We start from the raw sequence: 16,452 nt of genomic DNA on the forward strand, positions 1-16,452 counted from the left end.
TTATTCTTGTTCCCTTAATGGACTTATACTTACGAAAGATTTGTAATTAACCTTTCAACTTCTCAGATACATGTGGCATCAATATTCACAGTAGCAACTTATTTTGATCGTTCGGTTTCTATTAAAAGTATTACTTTAAAAAGGATTTGTGGCACTCTTAGTTGTCTTTTGATTTATTTACTAGCTCAACAAACAATCAGTTTCAAATATGAAAGAACAGTCAGCCATACATTCAGTGTACAGAGTTTATTGCTTAATAAAACACCATCACCACCCTTTATGCCCATCAAAATTTTTGGCAGCAATAAGTAGGACTCTACTTTGCCCTATGCATTTTGATGGTTTTTAAGAAACCTTGGAAGGAGGTTTAAGACTCTCTCCCAGCAAGCATATTTTTACAGAAAACAGATCTCAATAATTAGCCACATTTACCAAAATAGAGATTATTTTTAGTAATTAATGGCAGAATACAGAATGCCCTCTGGAATTCCCCATAAGGGCTCACCATAGCCTCTGGACCATTACTGGGTAAATGTCCAGCTGCTGCTGAAAATCTTGAAAACTTTTGCCAGAAGTTCTGTGCCATCTTGGAGATGGGCTGAGGAAACACTTAGTACTTCCAAAGGCACCTGAACATCTCTTTGGAAAGCTTCTGACCTACTTGTATAGCTAAGTCTAATGCAACTCATACTCCAAGAAAAGAAAAAAAAAAAAAAAAGACACTATCGGGTATTTGCAAAGGTACCTCAAGAATCTTCACAGTTCTTTTTATTTGGAAAAACTTTTAGTTCGTCTGAAGAGCTTGAAAGGTAGACCTGGTTCAAGTGACAATTCAGTAATGCTGTTTGCCCTCTAACAAATGAGAGCTAAACTCAGGATCTGGAAGCACTTATCCTGGATTTGCTCCTTTCTGTAGTACAATCTCATGGCCCAGAACATTAGCGAGAATAGAACCAACGGGCACACTCAAAAGGGGGCTTTTAAAGAGGATCTTTACTCTTTGCATGCTCAAATTGCACCTTGTCTGCATTTCCAAACGGAATGCCATAGAACCAACAAAGACGAGGACAAAGAAAGAGTTCAGTGCTATGCTTTGGGGAATAGAAAGAGAAACCTTTTTCTATAGGTGGTTTAAGCCCATTCATGTAGATCCAGTGTCTTGGAAAGAATCAGTGCTATTCAGGCAAGGAGACACCGCTGATTTAAAGACTGTTTCCAGACTGTCTAAGGATGCAATTATCCAAGAGAGCTAATCTAATCTAACAGCTTGCTGCCACCAAAAGCAGCAGCTCTCTTTCTCACCACTAGCAATGGTGAGCAGATTCAGCTAAGGGCCACACGTGTGACAAAGAATTGCAAGTGACAGAACAGGGGGAAAAAAGACATAAAACAAGATTGCCCCTTTTGGTAGTGGCAAGGTGCTAGAATAGCTAAAACTTTGTTGTCAAACTGCTCCCCTTCAAGGACATAGTAGTACTCAGATTACCTACCAAGTCCATGAAAATGCAAGGTAAAGTCACAGAAGAAAATTGTCAAAGCCAAATGGCTAGAATTATACCACCCTAAACAGTACACTGCCTTCCGTCAATTTTCCCCTCCCATACAAAGAAGAAGGAAAACAATCCCAAAACAAGACAGTGGATATCCTCCTCAGGATTTCTTTTTCCACAGTCTAGCAGCAAGACACTGATAAGCACACTTACATCACAGATGCTGCGGCTACAGCTACATCCCTGCTAAATTCAGCACTTCCATTGCTGTGGCCACCTCAACAACAACAAACTGAATAGCAGCTGTGGACACTCAACACTCGTGTCCAACCAGCACTCACAGAAGTATACAGAACAACATCATAACTGCCTCCTAAGCAAGCAAGGCACACAGAACTCAAAGGAAATGCACAAATACGGCTTGAGGAACTGCTGCAGTGGCTCAGATGCAGCGATTATTATCTAGTAACCTGTGTGATCAGCTAAAGAGCCAAGAGTTTCCAGGAAGATTTAGAACCTTACAGTGGACATACACACAAGGTAATCTCCTTCCTGTACACAGCTTATAATCATAAACTGGCTTAAAATCTGCTATACAGACCTTTTCATGTTAAGACAAGGGAGTAGGCAGTGTTCCTCACTAAAGTTTAACAAAAGAACACCTGCAAGACATACGCAAAACATCAGGGCAGTAAGAAAGATGTCATTTTGTAAGACCTCACATACTTGAGAACATTCTATAAACTGTGGAGGACACCATGTCTTTTACAGGATGTTACGTGTTGACTGAATCTGCTATAAATCAGATCGAACTCTAGTGTCTAGCATTTAAAACACTTCAGTTTACTGGACAGTAAAAGAAAGCAGCCAATGTCAGCAGTACCATTTCACGTATCTGTGCCTTGACAAGCCATGCTGATCCACAAATTCCTTTAGTACTCTACAATTACTAAGAGTAACTGAAGAATACTTTGTTCATCGTATGTTATTCATATCTGTAAGACCGAATAACCATGTTCTAGTTCTACTTGGAAAAGTCACTATCAAAAAAGCTTCAGTACAACACAGAACTAAACCAGACAGACTACCATCTTGAAAAACAAGGCAACATACTTGCATCATAAAACTTTTCCTTTGCTGTTAATAACTGTAACAACAGCATGGCGCCAATTCACTGCTCTTAAGTAAGAGTTATTATCAAAGCCAAAAGAAATCCCAAACCCAACAGATTTATGCATACGAGAGACTAAAGATAGTAACAAAGTTAGTATCACCAACACCTATCTGTTAAGGAACTTCCCATCTCTATCTGTACTGGGAAACTCACACAAGGGACAAGCATCTGTTCACCTCAGAATCCCAGTCATGCAGCTGCCGCCCGATCTACCAGCCTTCACATTCCTTTTCTTCCCAAAGTAACCAGTTCTCATTTTGTTTTAACTAGTAATAAAGAAAAATAAGGATGTAGGTTACAGAAGAACCACTAGCACTGGAAAACAAGCAGTAACAAAATTACAAACTCAAAAATCTTGTGCTAAAACTCATATGATAATAAAGCTATTATAGTCTTTAGTGAAATTCCAAATCCCAAGAAACCATCCAAAAGATCGAGCCATTTTATCAGTCTTAAGTAGTAGACAAGACAACACAAGGCACCAAGATTTGTGAAACATTTCTAGCACCACCCCCATCCTCTTCCCAAAGATAACACACATGAAAGGGCTGATTTGCTTATCAGAATGACGAGCATCCACATAACTACTAGGACAATCCACATAAAGACTAATACTTCCACAAGCCACAAAGGTATGATATTTGACCAAAACAGTTAAAGCACCAAAGAGAGATTAATTCTTTTTGTCAAAAACACAAAGGAAAGTTCTCACCATGCTATCACACAAGGTTGAGCCCCATTTTCTGAGGAAGCTCATAGAGAGGTGAAGGAAAGATGATTACAAGCTTGCACAGTAGATAGCAGCTTTTAGACATGATGAATTTGAGTTTGGTACTGAACTACAGAGTCCCTTATTGGCACTGATGAGTAATTATTTACAGAAGGCAAATTTCACTTCTCATCTTTCTGCACTGTCAACCATAAAACACTTTGTTCCACTAGGATAGGTGGCAGAAGTTTAGGATGTCTCCTGAACTCATATTAATCGCTCATACCCCGTAAGCAGCAACGAGAAACTGCACCTCAGCAGATTCTCTGCGTAAGTCAATCTAAATCAAGCATTTTCAGTATCTGCCAGCAACTCTGAGGTTCACCCATCAGACCACATGAAACTACATACTAAAATACAGCAAAATGACAGCTCTATGCTATCGGTACATTCATGGCGACCACTGACACCCAAGATGGTGCAGTGCTTAGGCAAATTCAGTTTGCAGATCAAGAACTAGATGAAGCTAAACTTGCTAGTTAACAAGAAAAAAAAAAAGACACTTTGGTGAGGTAGTTGGCACAGCGTAGTCTCCTCTGATTCAAATTACTTATTTCACAGCTGATCAATCTAACCTATAATTTAAAGCTATGCTTGTGTCCCTGTTGGCTCTTTAGTGACATTTCTCAAGTTTGTGAGAAATCCCTTTCCACCCTGCTAGAGGACAAACCAGGTTACTCAAGCCTCTGTCAGCTCCTGACAATGCAAAAGCATTTAGGACAAAGCCACGTAGTTTCCCTATGCCCTGGGCTAAGGCAGTTTTGCAGGGTAGCTCCTCAGTAAGGCTGCCACTCATAACACTCCTTTCCAAAGATGTTCTGAATTATACAAGACAACCTCAGACCTAATCTTTACAGAAGTCCATGGCTGGGTCCACGACAGCCATATGAAGGAACGCTTGTTGGAGCCACGGTTAACTCCCCCAGGAAAAACACAGCTTCATTTATACAGAAGATGAGATGAACAGAACCTTCTTAAAGACTGATACAAGCTGATGAAATGTATATTCACAGAAATGGAAAGACCACCCTGTTTTGCCTTCCAAAACAGCATTTTCAATAGAAGGCAATATGCACTGTGCTGTTGTTCCATGTGTGCATGGGTACGATAAGCCTCCCAACAGAAGCAGCACTACAGCACAACCACCCCGCTAGGGAGAACATGCATGTATACCAGGGGCTAAGTCATGCTGCTCCATATACTGCTGATAAAATACTGAAGTACCGTAGTTATTAACACAATACAAAGAAACATGAAAGAGAAAATAGCATATATAACATTCTCTCACCAAATGTACAATTCAGCACTTAGGTGTTTCTCCTAAGTAGTCTGTGACTAAACTGGGTGAAATTGAGACTTACAAATAACTGGCACTAATTAGGGATTAGGTTCTATTGTCATGGCGCACATGGTTCAAGCAACTGAATCAAACCAGCATAAACTCATGACCTTGCCTTCCACTGCTGAGGGTCCTTAGTCACATGCATACCTTTTCAGCTGGAAGGGACAGCATTACACACCACAGCCAGCAAAAATGGCTCAGCCATTTCCAAGAACAGTTAAAAAAAAAAAAAAAGTACTTTTTTTCTAGTCACTTGGAAGCAATAGTATTTTCAGGCTTTCCACCACAGAGCAGATGTTTGGCAAGTGGGTCACTGAGATCAAGAATATCAAGCTTGTGTGCTTTCCATACAAGCAACCCTTCCAAATCTAGCCATGTCATAGATCTGGGGAACAAAAAAAAAAAAAAAAACCAAACGTTTGCATTTACTCAAGAAATCTTTTAGTTGTGCATTTAATTTTTTTTCACATAAACTGGATATGTGCTCAGCATACACTGGTAATTTGAAGTTTCTATCCCACTGCTACACTGCACATGCAACATTCCCACAAGATGAATGAGCATACTTCAGCCAGTACTATGGCAACACAGCAGGATTTGTTGCAATCATTTCTCTGATGCTGAAAAAACTAGGAAGATCATCTTTATTTTTTCTTAATACCATCCTAAACGTGCCCAAATAGCTGGACTTAAATACCAGGGATGCAGGAGCTGAACCAAAAGACCTTGCAAAGACAGAAGTGGAACAGCTAAGATCTTTTAACAGTGGAAGAAAAAATGATGGGCAAAACTCATGGAGTAAGACTGAACTCAATTGAAAAGCTCAGGGGCAGTAGCAATGGCAAGAAGCACATTTAAGATGCAAAAAATTAACGGAGCAACAAAACCAGTGGTAGGTGTTTTTAAAAGTAAAGCGAGCCAAAGAAGAACAGGCTAAAGCCAGCAAAGGCAGAAATAGCCTGCAATTGTCCAATTACAGACTACCAGTATTTTTTCTTTCACTTACATCATGGTAGGCTTATTTCTCAGCTTCTGAATGTTTAATCTCTACAAACTGAATGGAAAAACAAAACTTATGTAATGCATAGGCTCCTCTATAATTTTATACATTTACTTAAATGGAAAAACGTATAGAAAGTTGCATAGAAACATACACACATGCTTGATAAAAATATACTAAATTTGAGTTTTCTATTAAAAGCATGCTATTCTTTCATGTTAAGCCTTAAATCAAAAGTTTAGTGATATGACCAGTTCATTTGGTATTAAAAAAAAATGTGTTTCCATAAGAGGTCATTTTGGCTTAAACATAAAATATAGACATTGATTCAAAAAACAAAAGAAAGAAAATAACAGACATTTAAAAGTACATTTTGCCTCTCTGAGGCATACTCTTAAAAAGCACTAGATGAAAGCTATGGTGTCAAAAACATGGTCCTCAGTCTTCTTTTGACTCTGAATAACAGTGTAAGATCAGGTCAAAGACCTACACTAACCTCTTACAAATCTCACACAAAAAGAAATGCTGTATTTTGGGAAAATTTTGGACAAATAAAAAGCTTGCAAAGGATTTATGACAACTAAAATAATTCTAAGTGTAATAGTATTTTGCATAAGATCTCCTGCAACATTTGTAGAACAAGAATGCACTGGACATAATTTCAGAAGTAGCGGATAGACGACGAGGAAGCAGTTTCAGTTACTGTCGATCTTGCTTTCACAGTCCTTAGTCAGTGATAACTTTCAAGATATATAAAATAAAACAAGAAAAAAAAGGCCAGGAATGGAAGACAGATACATGAGAGAAGGTTTCCTTAGTGCTAATAGCAACATTCAAAAGGTATCAGAAACTATTAACCATGCATGAGGGAAAAGCCAGACCTGATCTTGAAAAACACGACCTGATCTCCATCACCTTTCCTTTCAACTTGTGAGAACAGTTTACTAATGGGAAAACATGTTAATCACCATTTTGGGTTACTTTCACCATATAGATGGCCACAAGAAATCACTTATAACAAAACTGCACTTCACTGTGAATTTTTAAGTAACCAACCTAGTTTTTGTTGTAATTGATTACTCTCTCTCATTGAAAGCCTTCAAAAAGAACTTAAGATTCCCACATTGAGAATACTAGAAGCTCCTTACAAAGATGTACACCGCATTTGGATTCGAAGTTTCTTGCCACAATATGAACTACAAAATAACTGCTGGTACCAACTGACTTATCTCAGAGTTGGATAAGATGCTTTCTTACAATGGAACTACATTTTAAAAAAATAAATCACAATTGCATAGATTTAGAGAGAAGGATATACTTCACCTTCATTGTTACAGGTATCTTTATTTGGTAACACCTCTAAAACAAAACTCCAGTGAGCTCAAAGTAGAGAAAACTAGTCTTTTAGAACTGTTTCATAGGGCTTCCCATTACTTTTTGTTACACCTATCTATCCTCAGGGGTCACTACCTTTTGCGTCGCAAGTAACAAACGAAGAACATTTTTAAAAAGCAAAACTGCATAAAGCAGCGCTTATTCTGTGGCTGTATAGAAAGCAGAAAATTTCATTGTCCCTCCTGTGTCCAGAATTGCTGAAGTTATTTGCTCTGGATAGCAAGAAGTCCAACTAACACCACTCCATCCACCACTAACACCACTCTATCCACCTTCATATTCTACCTTAAAACTCAAATTTTATGTAATAGTACAGCTCAGTTTCATGTAAGGGTATCCATCTCTCCTGTGGTAAACTAACAAAGGCAGAAGTCTTCACTGCTGCAGTTTTGGCCTATGTTGCTACCTAAAGGTACTGACATACATGAAGACTTCTATTAGACTGATCCCATGGAATTTCATGTTCCTTATTACTGCTGGCAGCCTAATAAAAGCCAGGTAGTAGAGAGAAAACAAGTGGTAACTCACTTGATGTTTTTAAGTCATTTCATACTAGCTTGCAAAAGTTCCAAGCATCATTAAATGCATCACTCAGGTTTACTCATATATCGTACCTCTGAAGGCAGATCACAGTTAAGCAGTACTTACAGACCTAATAACAGAGGAATAAAGATTGCATTTTAATAGGAGTTCACCAATCCTTAAATAAAAATTTGCATTAAGACAAACAACATTATTAGTGTCTATTAGAAAAAAAAAAAGTGATCAGATACTGCAATTTACCAGAGTACTAGGCTTCAGAATACAGGTTCTGGAAGATATATTTAGTCTTCTTCCCAATTCTCTCTACATATTAATTTATTTGTAAAAAAATATTTATATACACAGATACACATGAAATAATCTGAAATAATCTCAGAAAGTTAAGAAAAAAATACCCCTGGCTGAAGAACCATAAAATTAAAATGTTACTTTTCATGTTTGCTGTGGAGCATTTTTTGCTTAAAATTCAAATTTTACATTCTCATGGAGAAAAAAAAAAAGTAATACTACTGTTTCATCAAGGTAATTTGTGAGACAGCACTATTTGATAATAAAAATTGAATGGGTGGAAAATATTCATTTTAGCATAACATATACAAACGTAAGACATAGATGCACATACATCTACAGGGGTGTGTGTGTATACACACATTCGTTACCCGAGTAAATGTATTTTATACAAGGTTTATTTTAATCTTGCCTACTTACGTGTAATTAAATGCAATATTCTGATCATCCTTTGTCAAGTCAGTTAATTTCCTCATCCTAGAAGTGCCAACTTCCACATTTGGTTAAATTTAATTAGCTGTCCTCAAGACTTTTAGTTGGATAAACAATCAGATGTGTCATAAAAATAAGCTGTAGGAAAGCAGAATGTTTCTAAAAGTAAGAGACAACTTCCTTAGTTTGTTATTTTTTGGTGGGTTTTTTTTTTTTTCTTGTGTGTGTGTGTGTGGTGGGTTTTTTTTGTTTGTTTGTTTTTTCAATTCCTGACAGAGAAAAACTACTTGTTGAATCTAATATGGGCCACTGAAGTACAGAATGTGCATATTCAACCTTTGAGAGCCCTTCCAACACAGTCACTCTGCCTTTGGTGCTCCACCAGACCCAAATGCAGAGAGGTGATGGACAACTGCTCAGGACTGCAGAGCTGCAGCTTTAAGAAACAGAAAGGCTGACACACATCCACCTTCCATCTTCCAGCAGCTACAGTTCTCCATTTGTTATTTCATGACTGCAGCTAACTTGCCACACAAGAGAATCATCCTACTCAAGTGGTTCAGGGTACCAAAACCAAGCTTCAAAATCCAAAAGAGAGATGCTCACAGCTTTCTCCTTGTAAGCTGTGCCCATATCCTCAACTGTTGGGTAAAAAGATCAAAGGAGTACATAAGATACAGTGTCACTGGACTGGTATCCTCTCAGATCAAGGTCACTGCCCTTCGGGACATGGTGGACATAGAGATGACACAAAACGCGCCTATGCTGCCCTTGTTTTGAAGCACTCTACAGAATATGCACTTTAGAGACCTCTTGTATTTATGACTACAGAAGAAGGGTTAATTAAGGTATAAATCTGTTTCATACTATCTCCAACTTGAAAAAAAAAAAAAAAGAGCAATGTTGAGATTTAAAATCTACTTGAATCTTAAATGGTTTAGCAGACAGGCAGTAACAATTTCAGAATTCATTCAGATAAATTGATATCAAGTGCTCACAGCACAACATAATCAGTTTAGCTATCAGCAGAAACTGCACTGTTACTACTTTTTGGTTTTGTTACTACTAACTGGAAGGACGTTTTTCCTCCCTCACCTTAGACTACTGGCAAAGAAAATCTCAACACTGAACCATGGACTGATGAAAGGCCAGGCTTGAAGAATTCTGGTGTTGGTATGGCAAGTCAGTCCAAACTTTTTCCAGCAGTGGTTTTTCCCCTCCATTTTATGGAGGGAAAAATCCATATTATGTATGTTTAAATAGAGCAGTAATTTAAATAAAATCACCATTAAAATAATTACTAAATAATAACTTTTTGCACAGGTATTTTAATACTTAGGACAGTGGAAAACTCAGAAGATTCTGCAAGGAATCTTGTAACAGGGAAAAAAACCCTGATTTTTGTAACCAGAGCAGAACCACCTAAAAGTTTTATAAAACCAGAGGCTAGAAGTCATGCATCAACTGTATCAAACTACAGTCAGTCAAGAGCACAAAGAAACTCTTTATCATGTGGATGTTTCAAAAGTGATAGCTGAATAACTGGAGAAGATAACCTACATCTCCCCGCTGAGTCAGATCCAACAGTCTTTACATACTGTGCTTGAGCACTATAAATTAACGTTCAAAAAACTCACCAAACTCCTGGAGAAGTGTTCCCAATCTTAAAGATAATTTAAATACAAGATAAAACTAGTGAATCCATTTTTACTGCTATTAAAGGCCTGAAAAACATTCTCTTTCAAGATCATTTGGAAGAGAGATCTCCCCCCACTTCCAGGCCACGCAGCTGTTGTCCATCCTGCTTATTCACAAGCAGACTTTCAGGCAAGTGTAACATGAAAGAAAATTAATGTATTTCGTATTTGGGCCTTTTATCACTCTGGAAGTTGACACATCAGTAAACGCAAACTAATGAAAGGAAAGCTCCAAAAAGACAACACTGTGAATAAAAGTCTAAATAGCCTCCCCTCTCCCCATTTCTCTCTCACCTCAGGAAAACAGAACAAACATGATATTCCTAGAAATTCTAAAGGAAACATTTGAGAAAGTATTTGGGATAATTTCCAAGACTTTTCCACGCCACTAAAGAGGACGCTATCAATTTTTTTTTCCACCTTGTGAACATCTAAATACAGCTTTCCAGTTAAAAAGAAGAGGCACGGATTACCATGCATAAGCAAACAAATAAAGGGTGACTTTCTGCCACCCTGTCATTTAAGAAGCCTACCATATATTTTTGCTAAGATTGAAAGAAACCATGACAAAGTGACTAAAGATTTCCCCTATTCCCCTTCTCCTGTAAGAGAGTCTGAAATTGTAAAACTCCAAGGTAGATTACACTTCACTTAAAACTATGATCCACTGACAGAGCGTTAAAAGCCCCCAATACATTAGTGATATACAAACATAACATCAGACACTAAGTTAGCTAGATTTCCCTTTATGGTTATCAAAGCCTGAAAAAGCTATAAAATTACAGTCTTAAAATAGCTGTTCAATAACCAGGGGCATTCCAATCCATTATATAATGATTACTTAAATGTGAACAGCCTTAATAGTCTCTTGACATTTTAAATAAATGATTCTTTGCTAACAGTACCTAGTTACTCATACTAAACAAACAGTAACTACCTGGCCTTTCTCTCTGTTATCTCACTATTCCTAAGAATTCAGAATTAATTAGTAGCCTAAAATAAAAAAATTGTGAGAGGCAAGGGACCGAGTTTAGTCCTACCAAAATTGTGAAAATAGGTAGTCAAAGAAAGATGAGCTGCATTGGAGGCTCAGGCTAATAATATTCTTTAATACTCACCAAAGGAAAAAAAAATTAGGACACAATGTAGTCTAAAACAGAGGAAGAACTGGAGAGTCCCTCACTGGCTTGGTAACTGTACCGCTTCCAGGCTCCAGCGTTACCCACCACAACTTTACGGATGTTTCAGTCAGTCGCGACTCCACAACAGCACAAAAGCAGAGCTGGGCTTTAAGTTGAGCTTCTCCGTGCAACTTCCTCCACAACCGCGAAGTCTTCCAGTAACTCCTGCTACTCGAAGACACTCTTTCCAACAAACGCTGCCGGTATTTACAACTCCGGTGCCTCCCCGGACCGGGATCTTTGTTCAGGCCAGCGCCGGGAGCGGAGGTCCCCTCGCCAGCCCCGCTCACGGATCATCGGGCAGGGGCTGCCACTCCTCCCGTGTGCCTTCACAAAACCTTCGGCGCGGAGGGGGCCGGCGGTCTCCAGGGAACGGCCGTTCGCCCCGGCCGCCCCGCTTTGTTTCCCCTCTCGCCCCGGGAGACCAGGCGGGTGCTCGAGAGCCCCCCCCGCGGCGGCCCTGTCACGGCGGCCGAGCGCCCGGGCCAGCCTCCCGGCCGGCGCCACGACACCGGCGAGCAGAGAGGAGCGGGCAAAAACCCGGGGCTGGAGCCGGCAGCTAACCCCGCCCTCTGCCCGGCGGAGGGAGCGGAGCGCCCTGGCGGGCGCCGAGCGGAGGCGAAGGCCCCGGCCCAGAGCGGGACGGCAGCAGCGCCCGCCTCCCCTCCCTCCCGCCGGCACCCGGTCCTAGCCCGCCGCCGGGGAACGGCGCCCAGCACTTTCCTCACGGAAACTCCCAAAGGAAGACGCCCGCCCCTCCTCCGTCCCCCCCCCCCCCCCGCCCCGGTTCCAACCTCCGGTGTTCACCTGGCGCCGCAGCGTCCCCTCGCGCGGTCACTCCTCCGCATGAAGCGGTTCCGCGCGCCGCCGCCGGGCTTCCGGGAGCGGCGGCCGCGGCAGCCGAAGAGCGTCCGCCCGGGGCGCGCCGGAGGGCGGGCTGAGCTCGGCGGGGGCCCCGCTCAGCGGCCGCCGGGCCACATGTCCGCGCGGCCGGGACTGCGCGGCGCCGGCGGGGGCCGCCAGGGGGCGCTGCTCTGCCGCCTTCCGCCGCGGGCGGGGGCTGGAGGGGCGGGAGGGGGAGGGGGCGCGGTGGCGTGGCGGCGGGCGGGCAGCGCAGCCCCGTCAGCGAGACGCCTCCAAAACGTCCGGCGCGTGCGGCGGGAGCATTGTGGGATAGGTCCTCCAGCGCCCTCCCCGACGAGGGAGGGGCGAGAAGGCGGAGGGAGGTGGGAAGGGGAGGGCACGTGACCCGCCAACGGCGCCGGTCGGGGAGGAGCCAATGGGATGGGAGGAGGCGGTCGCGCGGGGACGGGGGCGCGGGCGGGTGGGGGCGGGGTGAGCCGGGGGCGGTGGAGGGCGGGGGGCGGCTCCCGGGGCCGCGCGTCGCGGGGCGGGGGCGTCCCCTGGTGGCGGCGCGGAGGCAGGGCGCGGTCGAGGGGTGCCCGGCTGGTGACGTCATCTGACCGCGACGCGGGGCACCCGCAGTGCCAATTTTTTTTTTTTTTAAATAATTATTTTAATAAAATTATCCAAAAGGAGCTTTGGGCGGAGCCCTGCGACTACAGGAGTGCGACCTGCTTAAGAAGGCGGCGGGGGTTGGCGAACCGGCCTAGGCCCAGCCTGGGCCTGCTGCTCTCTCGCTGGGGCGATGGCGGCCGCGGGGGCGAGAGGCCGGGGCGGGCTGCGGCCCCGGGAGCCGCCTCTGCCGCCTCCCTGAGCGCTTGCAGAGAGGTGTGGGGCTTTCAGCCGCATGCCTCAAAATGTCTGCCTGGCGCCGTCCCTGCGTGTTTGCTGGCAGCCACCAGCGTGGCCACGGCAACGTGCGGGACGTGGGGCGGCGCGGGTCCTGCCCCGCGGCTGTGCGGGAAGAGGCAGCGCTGCCGCTGCCCGTGCCCCAAGGGTCCTTCCGGACGCCGCTGGTGTCACCGGCAGTTGGTGCTGCGTAGTGCTTGTGGGCCTCGCAGAAGTAGCGAGATTTAATTCTTACAGTAATCCTTATGTATTTGTATAACCATTTTTTTTCAAAGCCCTTTGCCATCTTGTCATACGCCCTGGTTATAGCAAACAGAAAAGCTGTTCAGTGCAGCAGCTTCTGTTTCGCACCTCTCCGTCACAGCACCACCAGACTGTGTGGGTCTGCCCATCGCTCTCCCACCCAGGCTCAGAGGCAGCGAGGAGCTGGGGGGAACCGTGGAGCATCAAAACCCTCAGCTGAACCCCGGCAGAGCAAAGCACCTGCCGTATCAACAAACAACAAGGGAGAGGAACCAGCTACCCCAATACGCTGGCTTGGTAGAGCGTCTCCTTGCGTCCAGAATGATGTTATTGCAGCCTGAGTGGAGTAAGGTATGTGTCAGTGTCAGTCTGTCAAGAATGATGATACCTTATTAGTTGCCATGATTACTGATGGAATATTAATTTAGGATTAACTCGGAATAACTTGACTTAAGTAAGAGCAGCCTGTGGGGACAGCGTGTAAGAAGAATCACAGGAAGAAAGGAAAAGACTGGATTCATTATCAGGCTGCAGGGAAGTGTAATACGAAACAGGACCATAGCCATAGGTTGGAAAGCACTGACTTAAGAATGGAGATTAAATGTTTAAGGTAAGTTTGACTTTCAGGTTATTAAGGTTAACAAAGTCCCCAAATCTTCAATGATATCATCTACAGAAAAGAATAAACTATTTTGAAAGTTGCAATTAAAGAAAGCCCTGTTATAAAGCAAGAAAGATGACTTTCAGTGCTGAGTTTTGAATAGACTGAAATCTTGAATGACCCTGGAACAAAACACTGAAGCAATTAAGAAAGGAGAACAATAACAGAAAAACAGCTGTGTGTTTGACTAGCCGGCCACAGAGATAAGGTTTTGTTGCAAGGAGGGCATGCTATACAGAACTGCTCTGTGTTTTTATTTGTTGCTCTTGAGTCTTTCAATGAAAATGACTACTGAGTCACTTGGGACTCACAGATGCAGAAAAAGCCTGAGTATCACAAGTCATGAAGACATTGCTGGCATCTACTCATGCTCCATGGATCATGTTGTGCAGAGGAGCCAGGGCAGCTGAATAGACATGTCTGTGAGACAGGAATGGAAAGAGAAACACTCGTCACTTCTGAGGTGCTGCCTGTATTTCTGTTTGATCCTCTGATTGTATATCTTACAGCCATTCCAGCACTGACCTTTGTAGTTACTCGCACAACTTCAAGATATGTAGTAAAAGAAGAACGGCTTTCGTCCTGTCTCATCTGCCTTTTGAGGTGGGTATGTACCGTACACTACAACAGAGAGAAAAATCTGGCATTTCACTGCTGTCAGCTCTGGCAAATATGTCTTGAGTTTTTGTGTGTGTACATGAAGTTCCAGCCCTCAGAGGTTTCCAGTCTGACTGGGGCTGAAGGACAGTGCTGTCCAGTTGGATGTCTGCTCACAGAACCAGCCCGTCAAGGATGAGGAGTCAGTCAGTTCTGTCAAAGGAGGAGGGCAATAGGAGATGTAGCTTCTTCTGTCTGCTGTGTGCCTGGTGAAAGGAGGACTCAGGAGTTCAGTTTTTGTACAGGGATATAGAAGTAGTGGGTTATGAATTCCAATTTCCTACTAACCTCTGCAAACCCTATGATATACGCACATTCATAAATTTATTGAGCTCCACTCATTCAGGTACCCATTAGTGTTTTTCTTAAAAATTGAGAAGGGAGGGTGTTTTGGCCTGAAGGGATAGATGAAATATTGGGAACTGAGGTGAAGATGGCAGGAAGAGAGGTGTTAGACTGGGACAAAGTCGATATGAATGGTTACAGAAATAATTAGTTACCATTTCTGAATTAGTGGATGAGCTGGGAGCACCAGCTAGTTTGCTTAAAAGAGAATCTTACTTCCAAAATCTTACAATTTGGGAGCTGAGCTTGTGATTTTTGACATTTGGTTTTCTTTTTCATGCTTTAGGATGGTGAAAACACCATTTCTTTAGCCTCTTTTTATCTTTTCTAAAGTCTTTAGCTTCAAATGTTCTTAAGGTGACGGACGGCAGAGGTTGTCTTGAATGAAGGTGGACAGCACAACCCATAAATCCTTTGTAGATGAAGGACAGGACTAGTGAAGACAGTTACTACTGCCTGTTGTCTTTTGTAGTTAGGCATAAGTAGGACTGTTCCTTCATTTTCCAGCTGGCTCCAGAATGTTCTACTCAAAGATCATGAGTAAACCCCAAGCTGTCGGAGGCACATAATTTTTAGCAGTACTTTGGAGTCCCTTTGTGTGTGCCCTGTATTTTGTTTGAGGGATGTACTCTGCCCACATTTTCAGGGTTTCCTCACAGCCACGAGAGCTGGAAACTTCCCTGAAGCTGAGCCTCTTGCTGACTTGTGTGTCTCTCGGGAGGACAGCGTTGTGTGAAAGCAGAAGCAGAGTCACACTCATGGTGCAGCTGTGAGGACAGGTAGAAGCCAGATGTGTCAGAAGGAAACTGGAAGACATGCAGGGAGAACAGTGTGAGTGAGGGCATGGACATCTGGAGAGAAAAGCAACAGGGAGTGTGATACTAAAAATAAGAGTCATATTAGAGGAAGGGAGGGGAATGATGGCATATGTCAACCACATTATGATGTCTATCATAATATGGTAGACAGAACATAGAAGGGGAGGTGGTGGGTGAAGAAAACAGGAATGAGGCAGGACATGGTAAGGAGTGGGACTCCTGGAGGACAAAATGCCAGTTATCCATGAGTGCATAAATTAGGATTGGCACAGAGGAGGAGATGGAGATACTTGTGGTTTTGTGCTGTGAATTTGAATTCTTCACTTTGAAGTATCCTGCACCATTTAAAAGCTCCTACACCATTTACCATCTACACAGCATTGCAGCAAAGGCCCAGGCAAGTGACTTAATTATTACTACTTTCTCAACATAATAAGCCTGAATGAGCCTGAAGACGTATTTTTGGAGTCTTGAAGCTACCAGTACTACATTCTATCTCTGGAAGAGATAAGATGAGAAAATTCTAGCATAGCGAGTTGTTCTTCCTGTTGTGACACTGTTGGGAGTGATCATTTAAAGCCACCAAAATATCCTATGCCCAGGGAACAAAACAACCGTTGATGATACAATATTTTTACTGCCTGATTTCAGATGCTCGTTTGAGC

General features: G+C 42.9%; 1 protein-coding gene across 5 annotated transcripts in view; it reads right to left on the reverse strand.

Moving 5' to 3' along the window:
* The window catches only part of SCAF11 (SR-related CTD associated factor 11), a 50,460-nt gene extending 38,156 nt beyond the window's left edge, over positions 1–12,304 (reverse strand). For 2 of the 5 annotated variants that reach the window (XM_086748422.1, XM_086748395.1), the window contains exon 1: positions 12,119–12,304. The gene's annotated coding sequence lies outside the window, so the exon portion shown is untranslated. Of the gene's footprint in view, positions 1–7,784; positions 7,806–11,248; positions 11,708–12,118 lie in introns of those variants that run through there. The other 3 variants (XM_086748404.1, XM_086748431.1, XM_086748413.1) reach the window with 3 other exon arrangements.
* Positions 12,305–16,452: the final 4,148 nt, after the last annotated feature.

The sequence above is a fragment of the Chlamydotis macqueenii genome, chromosome 1, assembly GCF_036417535.1.
Source record: "Chlamydotis macqueenii isolate bChlMac1 chromosome 1, bChlMac1.mat, whole genome shotgun sequence".
Taxonomy (NCBI): domain Eukaryota; kingdom Metazoa; phylum Chordata; class Aves; order Otidiformes; family Otididae; genus Chlamydotis; species Chlamydotis macqueenii.